We start from the raw sequence: 10,424 nt of genomic DNA on the forward strand, positions 1-10,424 counted from the left end.
TTACGAAGTGTTTCAGATTAAATTTATATCATGTTTCAATGCAGTTCATGTTAATAAAACAAAATGTTTTCATATTCTCTAATGTCTTTACTTTGGAGACTCGTCACTAGTTGCAGTGACGTAGCATATGGCGCCCAGGGGCAAGAATACAAAATACCCCCCTCTTCCTAAAACAATTGCGTGCGGGCGCTCGAAAATGTGCATAAATACCACTAATTTGGTATTTAATGAAGTTGAATTTAGGTCTTTAAAATGACAATTTATATGTTGCAATGCGCGCGAAGCGCGCGAAAATTTTGTGTTGAAGGGCACCCAAATGAAGAGTAATTCAATGCATGGTGGGTAAAGGTTTCCACTTCTTTCCTATAACAAAGTACTATCGTGTCAAAGGCTATCCAGGCTTGGGTGCCCCTTAGCCCGGGTGCCCGGGGGCACGCCCCCCCAGAGCCCATAGGAGTTACGCCACTGAGTTTGCAGTTATATATTCTGCTGCAGTGGCAGTCCTAGTAAGCTGTGACAGGGCCCGGGCTATTGAAGATTCCAACGGGGCTATATTATCAGCGAAATCATTTAGTATACGCGCTTACACTCAATCAATCACAAGACTTTCATTCCATGGTTCAAAGCAAATGCCTTAATTGTAGTACTGAGTGCTACAGCAGATTGAAAGTGGTGCAAGATGTTGATGGTGCGTAAATGATTAGTTTTGCAGTGATAATAGACATATACATTTTTACCTTATTGGGGAAAAAATCATATGAGTGTATTTTTATTCAACAAAATATTGAAAAAGACATATATTACTTTACTTTTGTGTATGTACGTAGCAGGTGTGTGTGGTTGTGTGGGGGGACGGGGTGTGTGGTGGAGATAATAATCTCTGATGATACACATATGAGTCTAGTGGCGTAAACTAGGTAGGCCAAGTGTCTTAGAAGCTTATAGCCACATTAGTGGTATTTGTGCAAATTTTCGCTCGCTCCGCTGGCACGTTTATCAGGAATGTGGGGTTACCGGGTGCGCTAAGCCCCCTAGCTACGCTACTGAACGTGTCCGTGGCGTTGATCGTACTATTCTTTATAAACAAAAGCATTGCAGTTAATGTTAAACTACATTGCTTGAACAATTGTTGGGCAGGTATAGAGATATTATTAATCATTTCAATATTAATTGCTATTTCGTTGTTGTCAACTTCACGAACGTTTTATCTTAACTGATGTCTTAAAATGAGTGTGAATATATATATTTTAATATATTTTTTAACTTTCCCTTCTTGTAATTTAAACCAATTTCACTTTCCTAAGGGGTGAACGGGAATCTAAATTATGCACGAAGGTATGAAGCGCTTATGGTCATGTGAGATTATTTCATTGATAGAATATGTTACTCATTATTAACATGTGAGTAGAAATATTCTAGGCATCTCATTAGTGGAGTGTAATTGATGACAATAATGTTCCCATAAGTATCTTGACATAGCAAGCAGCTGACGAACAGGACAACGAGTATATGTAGCCGACATATTAGTGAAGCCTGAATAAATATTAATCTTATATAGTTTCACAATAATTGTAGGCCTCTATATTTTCAGGGGTTTTTGTCATGAAAATGTTCATCATTATTGCACTCATTGTATCGGAATCTGTGAGATAAGTGCAAATTAAAAATATTCAATATCAGACTAGTTATAAACCAATCAAAACAATTTAGCACTCAATATCACTTAAGATGTGATTTTGCAGAATTTTTCTTAAACATTTTCATTTGAATGAGAAGCATTTAATTATGTTTGATATAGATTTAAGACAAATCGGAAGTTAGTATGACCTTGTGGTGTATCGCTAATGGAGACAAATAAAGGTGACACACAAGATGAATAATATGGGTTATATAAAGGAGATCCTAGGACTTGATATAAGAGGTGTCATATCTGCCCCATGTGGTCCGATTTTCTTGGGAGGGGAAAAACTCCCAAACGTTTTGATATATTATTAGCCCTAAATCAAGAAACGCAAGACCTATAGAAATATAAATGCGATTATTGGCTTCCTTATTTTTATATGATCAATGTATTAATATTAAGAAGTACATGGCAGATTTTAGTTAAATGGTTTAAATGGCTCCTGCCATCCCACCTAAGCATTTTAAATTATCTTTCACTCCAGCAGCTTCCACTTAAATCGTGTGAGGCATTTGCCGGGAACGAAAGGAAAAAACAAACAGTCTTGTGATTGATTGAGTGCGAGTGTACAACACGTTCAGTACCACAACTACTAGTAGACTGATGGAAATCCGGATTTGCATTTTTTTATATCAGGGTGCTGTTTGTCAATGTTATGGATCTTCACTACCTGGTAATGCAAGTGATATGTTGCCTGAATATTATTGAATTAAATAACAGTTACCTGTACAATGTTTCTAAAAGTTTAAACTGACTTTCAGCACAAGAATTCACTAACCTTGAATTTTCGATGTGTGACACACATCTTCATCAGAAGAAGTCCTAAGATGTTGTGATGGACTTGCCCTTTTGTTGATCATTGGCAACTTTTGGTCGAATGAGGGCGTTGTATAAGGTTGCCAATGATCAATAAAAGGGCAAGTCCATCACAACATCTTGGGACTTCTTCTGATGAAGATGTGTGTCACACATCGAAAATTCAAGGTTAGTGAATTTTTGTGCTAAAAGTCAGTTTAAACTTTTGGAAATTGTTTATTACCAGCACGTATGAACTAACATTCGAGTACTGTACAATGTTATTTCTGTTTTTGACAATTCAATAAGCCAAATCGCTATTGTAACTTCCGGTTTTTTTAGGACACTTTGCCCTTTGACCCATCTGGAAAATTCAGAAAAATTCGGGTTTTGTGCGTACAAAATATAATTTAAAACGTGTTACTAGAATAAAAACAAACTTAAAAAACATTATTATTAAATAAATTAATTATTTAAATATTTTTAATGATAACATTATGACAATAATAAATAAATTATTAATAATTACAGCAATTTTCCTGCTAGGTCAAAGGACAAAGTGTCCTAAAACTGCAAAAACTGTCCCACAATGCATTGCAAACTTCCAATGCCGATTGGGCTTATTCCTTCAATTTTTAATACGTTATTACGTCAGTTTTACGATAACAAAAATGAGAAGTTAAGTAGAAAAAGTTATTTGTATCGTATATGGCATACGGTAATCTAACGGTGTGTTCCGTTGATCTGAGATTGCGATATTACAATTTATTTCAATGCGTGTTGAACTTACAAAAGCACTTTACAAAGTACATTTCCTTATCAGGTTACCACTGTTTCAATACAATGATCGTGTGACCGACTGCGAAACATAAGGCAATATAGGGTCCTCTGACGGTTATTTTTGTGTGTAAAGGCGTAAAACCCATTATAGGCTAATTGCAATAAACACACTTCTTAACGTCATAAAACGTGCCACAAACGAAACTGTCAAGATTATAAATCCACCACACATATCGTCACCCTCATAACCAAAGTGCCTAAGTCATTCTTACATGTAAAATGAGAAACATGTAAGAATGACTTAGGCACTTTGGTTATGAGGGTGACGATATGTAATGTATGAAGCCTACTTACTCTCTTGATCCAGACTTTAATAGCATTTTCGTTTCTTTTTTGAAAATGGCACTCTAAATAGGACAATAAGCACAATTCAAGTTTTGTATAACTGAAAAAAAACACTGTGAATTTTTTTTGAAATTTTGCCCTACGCACGCATATCATCCCAATAAAATCTTTTTGAAGCTCGAAAACATACAGTCTCTATGTATTGTATATATGATGCAACTGTAATTTTCGTCTGTGCCCCCGAATTTTTATTTTGCCCCTGACCAAACAACCCAGCAAACACAAAAATGTTTTTAACACGTTTTAAACATGTTATATTTGGGGTTTTGGTTTAGATAAAAACGTTTTAATAACATTAATTGTCGGGTTATATAAAGGCCATGGAAACGTTTTAAAACGTGTTGTATGAAAACACACTACAACAATATTTTCAAATTGTTTTCAACATGTTATTGTACAATATTTTTTGCAAACATTTTTGTCAAATATTTTGTCAACACTTAAATAACATTATGTTAGAATATTTGCAGTAGGTTATCAACAAATGTTTTTGAATGTTATGAAAACGTTTTATACCCTTAATATATCCTTTATATAACCCGACATTTAAACGTGTTCTGGCAACCTTTTCTAACCTTTTGTGAATGATGTCGAAAACGTTTTGTGTTTGCTGGGAAGCTGCTACGCCCCTGACCTCATCATAAAGAATCATTGATGTCATTGTAATATCTTTCTCTTCTTGACGCCAGGTAGGGAAAGGGAAACAGGACAGGAATTAACAGGATTATATTTACATTGAATCTAAACTCAAGGCTTGCACAAACATTGAATAAGACTATGAATGATGTATGATCATTAATTTGTCTCCGTCGTGCTTAGTGCCGTGTTTGCAAGGTTCCCATTCTCTAGTTATTTTAGGTTAGATGATCAAATATTCAAATATACTAATGGATGTGTTTACAGAAATACAATGATTTTGTTCAATATAATTATGTTTCACTTCGTTGAAAAGGGCATTTCACTATTATAACAATTAGCTTAATAACCATGGTAAAATAAATGTTTTAAGGTTGGCCTTAAGGGGGTACTGCACCCATTGATTTTTTTTTGCATTTTTTTGCATTTTGTGAAGAAATTACACAAAAAAATTGGACAAAGTGCTATGAAAAATGAAGTGGCAAATCTTCTCGTTTTATTGGTGGCATCGGTATCAACGTAGCTTACATGCTTTTAAAAGTAGAAGCCAAAAGGTGGTACATCACTGATGATTTAAATTCACTTCATTTTGGAAAGCTTACTATCAACGGATTTCGTTAAAATTTTGGATATGTGTTGCTAACACATTAGGGAAATAATGTTGATATGTAAAATGGGAATAAGTGGTCCCTGATTTCTTTTATGACTTCATGAACTTGGTGCTCCACAACTATCAAAAAACGAACCTGTTAAAATGCTTCTATTTTCAATGTTGAGCTATATTTTTTTTTTTTTTTTTTTGCTACATTATTTCATTGTATCTTATTTAAGCCATAGGTAACATGTTACTACAACCATACTACAGCAATGTTGAAAAAAATGTATTTCTTGTCACCTATACCACCATATTGGGTAGTTTTCCGTAAGCTTAGCTTTTGTGATTTTGGTAACTATTTTATATTTATTTGTGAAATCCATCTCAACTAGGAATTTTAAATTGTACTCACCATTTACATCCCAAGGTATATTAGTATATCCACCTTGCACTTCTCGATATATATCCAGTTAAGACAGAATATCAAAATTATTCCTCATTCTGATATCACATACTCTCACATGTGTATTCAAAATTGATGCTTAAATTTGACCTGAACCAATTGACCTATAACCTGACATACGGTGACCTAATAGCCTTTTCTTCTCCTAACAACACATAGTATTGACTTGACTAATGACTATATGCATCTATTGTGTAAGTGTTTATTTAATTTATTCAGTGTTATATATTTTGCATGTACCACTAGATTTTCTATAGAGAGTATAACAAAGGATTTAATGTATTCTATTCATGTACCCTACTTGAACATGTTGAAAAGAATAAATTATGATTTGTTATGAAACACGCATCTGAGTAACTAGGTTACAGTAAACAAAAAATATATAGGGCTAACATGACTTACTATATACAATGGTTTAAAAGCACCTTTTTTTCTTTTTTTTCTTTTTTTTTTTTATTTCACATGATCCGTGCATATATCGCCTAGCTATAAATGACAAAATATTTTTTTAGACCAATCAAACCAATATATGGGTGTAGTACGCCCTTAATATAATAGTAATTATGGAAACCTTCGGGGCTCATAACTGATAAAATGTTGGTCCAAAGTACACCAGGGGGGGGCATGGGAGTTATTTGAAAAAAAAAACTTTGCCCACTAGTGAGACGAAAAAAAAAATTTTTGCCTCACTGATGAGTAAAAAAAAAAAATTCCCCCCCTAATAAATAAAAAAAAAAATGTACATAAAAATTGAAAAAAAAAAAAAACTTTTGCCGCCGAAGGCGGCTGAAAAAAAAAAAAATTTGGTGCTCTCGGAGGCAAAAAAAAAAAAAAAAAAATTCTGCCTGACCCAAACTCCCATGCCCCCCTGAGAATCTAATGGTGCGTCCCTAAAAGCATACATATTTAGAATGGTAAAGACATGATGAATCTATCTGTGAGATCAAATTTGGGCAAAAATGGTCCGTGTTGGAAAAAATCCCCGGGGATTTGAAAAAACCCTAAACAAGGATTTAACCCTTGGGTAAAACGATACCCTAAGCGCCTGATTTAACACCCTAAACAGGGATTTCATTCGCAATTTTGCTACCCCTTTTTTCCAATTTTTCATGTTTTTGACACCCTAAACACCATACGCGCGTATCGTGCCTATCCATGAAAAACTACCCTTTTTACGCGTGTTCATTATCGCGGATGGTGTACAGGCCATAATGGGAGTGCCCCCCCCCCCCGGGAAAAAATCCCAAAATAAACACAGTTGTTTAACCCAAAGGGTTTTTTTAATTTTGACAACTGGATAATTAGACTCAAAAGTTTCCATAATTCCGGGGTTAAGACCAATCTTAAACATAGTAACTTACTTGTAATATTTCATCACCACATCCAAATACCCACATTGTTAAAAGCGATAATGGATGCATAAAATTTAGGACAATGCTAGTTAAAGTATAGATATCGCATCTAATTAAGTTAGGTACCTTTTCCATAGACAGTCAATACTTCCAAAAACATGTCCCTTAATATCAGATTTCATAAATACTTAATCAATCAGAACGCTAACCACTCGTTGGCTAATGTTATGCAAGGTTCACTCAGTCAATTAATTAGGCAATGCACCGATCGAATTCAGTGTTGAAATGAGCGAAATTGTAATCTACACCTTTTCGGTGTAAAATGTAGCCGTCTAGTGTCACAATGTCGACTTTCCAGGAGCTTTTCCTGGATTTTGGGGGTCAACGTTTTTGCTTTTTAAAGTAATAATAATACCGTAATTCGATAATGAAAGATATTTCCCAACTTCTAAAGCACTGGGCTACTGATATATATCATAGTTTTGTCAGAATTTCGGTTTTGATTGCACCATTTTGCAAATCCGACTACCAATACTTTCACAATCACCGCGTGAATATCCGCATGAAGCCATGGATGGATGATTTTGCAAACCACGGTAGAAATATCGATTATTTCTGCTATGATTGTAGGCCCATTCTCCGATAAAGCGTTCAAGCTTGGTCTCAGGAATGACAAAATGCCAAACACGAAGAATTCATGAAAATCTTTCAGAATCGTAAACTTTAATAGTTTTAGAACACAAAACAATGCATGGGTGATTTTTCAACAATACTTCCTTTTTGAGCAATATTACTTGTACGCGATGGGGGTAACGTATCTGTGGTAACGTATCTGTGAAGCCCTTTCCCACCTTTGTCTAAATCGTGCAAGTGTAAAGCTTACCGACTTAATACCTATTCTTGATCAGTCATCACCCAATGTACTAAAGTCTGGTATGGTATTTGGCTTCATTTATCACAGCGTTTTTTTCCGAGGGGAGTAGAATTTAGGTAACGTATCTGTGACGACATGAACGTAACGTCAGGACTTTTTGCCATTAATAGACCTGTTTTTTACTTTGAAACCATTGTGTTATGTACCACATATATAATATAACTATAGAGCCTGCTTGATCCATCACATATGAGAACACTCATCTAGCCAATTATTTACACAGATTGTTATCCATTAGAAATATGGTAACGTATCTGTGAACAATATTGGCGACATAGTCTCAAAGACCTGTTGAAAAAAGACAAAACAACCGACGTTTCGAGAGCATAAAAACATCCCTTTTACAAGGTAAAAACAAGTAGCACTAGTAACTAGCACTGCCAGAGATTAAATGAGAAAGACAGCAAAAGAAAGTGACAAGCATAGAATGAAAAGAAATTAGAATAATAATAAAAAAACATACAAGGGAAAAATCAATTAGGTGAGAAAAACAGACATGTGCAAGTATAAAACGATAAGCATGGTAGTTCATTTTACGCAGTACAAAATTTATTGTGCGAAACTGGCAAAAAGTGGTCCAACTCAGGCCATTAGGTAAAATCGGTCATAGCGTTTGAACCTGAAAATAGGAATATCGTTTTCATGATTTTAATTTTACAACAGAGTGGGCAATATATATGTTTGTCTTGAGTGAAAAAGAGAACAGTATTTAAAAAAGAGAACAGTATTTACCATGATAAAACCTTGACAAGTATTAATTTTACATAAATACATATAGTATGAAGTTTTTATGGTCATCTAAGATTATTTCATTGATAGAATATGTTACTCATTATTAACAGCTTGTGGGCCATTATCACAGTAAGGATAGCGTGTGAGTAGAAATATTCTAGGCATCTCATTAGCGGAGTGTAATTGATGACAATAATGTTCCCATAAGTATCTTGACATAACAAGCAGCTGACGAACAGGACAACGAGTATATGTACATATTAATGAAGCCTGAATAAACATTAATCTTATACAGTTTCACAATTATACGCCTCTATATTCTCAGGGTTTTTTTGTTTTTGTTTTTGTTTTTGTTATGAAAATGTTCATCATTATTGCACTCATTGTATCGGAATCTGTGAGATAAGTGCAAATTAAATATATTCAATATTAGACTAGTTATAAACCAATCAAAACAATATATAGCACTTAATATCACTTGAGATGTGATTTTGTAGAATTTGTCTTAAACATTTTCATTTGAATGAGAAGCATTTAATTATGTTTGATATAGATTTAAGACAAATCGGAAGTTAGTATGACCTTGTGGTGTATCGCTAATGGAGACAAATAAAGGTGACACACAAGATGAATAATATGGGATAAAGGAGATCCTAAGACTTGATATAAGAGGTGTCATATCTGCCCCATGTGGTCCGATTTTCATGGGAGGGGAAAACTCCTAAACGTTTTGATATATTATTAGCCTTAAATCAAGAAATGCAAGACCTATGGAAATATAATTATGCGATTATTGGCTTCCTTATTTTTATAAGATCAATGTATTAATATTAAGAAGTACACGGCAGATTTTAGTTAAATGGTTTAAATGGCTCCTGCCATCCCACCTAAGCATTTTAAATTATCTTTCACTCCAGCAGCTTCCACTTAAATCGTGTAAGGCATTTTTTTCCTAACGAAAGGAAAAAACAAACAGTCTTGTGATTGATTGAGTGCGAGTGTACAACACGTTCAGTACCACAACTACTAGTAGACTGCTAGAAATCCGGATTTGCATTTTTTTTATGTCAGGGTGCTGTTTGTCAATGTTATGGATCTTCACTACCTGGTAATGCAAGTGATATGTTGCCTGAATATTATTGAATTAAATAACAGTTACCTGTACAATGTTTCCAAAAGTTTAAACTGACTTTCAGCACAAGAATTCACTAACCTTGAATTTTCGATGTGTGACACACATCTTCATCAGAAGAAGTCCTAAGATGTTGTGATGGACTTGCCCTTTTGTTGATCATTGGCAACTTTTGGTCGAATGAGGGCGTTGTATAAGGTTGCCAATGATCAACAAAAGGGCAAGTCCATCACAACATCTTAGGACTTCTTCTGATGAAGATGTGTGTCACACATCGAAAATTCAAGGTTAGTGAATTTTGTGCTAAAAGTCAGTTTAAACTTTTGAAATTGTTTATTACCAGCACGTATGAACTAACATTCGAGTACTGTACAATGTTATTTCTGTTTTTGACAATTCAATAAGCCAAATCGCTATTGTAACTTCCGGTTTTTTTAGGACACTTTGCCCTTTGACCCATCTGGAAAATTCAAAAAAATTCGGGTTTTGTGCGTACAAAATATAATTTAAAACGTGTTACTAGAATAAAAACAAACTTAAAAAACATTATTATTAAATAAATTAATTATTTAAATATTTTTAATGATAACATTATGACAATAATAAATAAATTATTAATAATTACAGCAATTTTCCTGATAGGTCAAAGGACAAAGTGTCCTAAAACTGCAAAAACTGTCCCACAATGCATTGCAAACTTCCAATGCCGATTGGGCTTATTCCTTCAATTTTTAATACGTTATTACGTCAGTTTTACGATAACAAAAATGAGAAGTTAAGTAGAAAAAGTTATTTGTATCGTATATGGCATACGGTAATCTAACGGTCTGTTCCGTTGATCTGAGATTGCGAGATTACAATTTATTTCAATACGTGTTGAACTTACAAAAGCACTTTACAAAGTACATTTCCTTATCAG

This window comes from Amphiura filiformis, chromosome 9 (genome assembly GCF_039555335.1).
Source record: "Amphiura filiformis chromosome 9, Afil_fr2py, whole genome shotgun sequence".
In the NCBI taxonomy this organism is placed as follows: Eukaryota; Metazoa; Echinodermata; class Ophiuroidea; order Amphilepidida; family Amphiuridae; genus Amphiura; species Amphiura filiformis.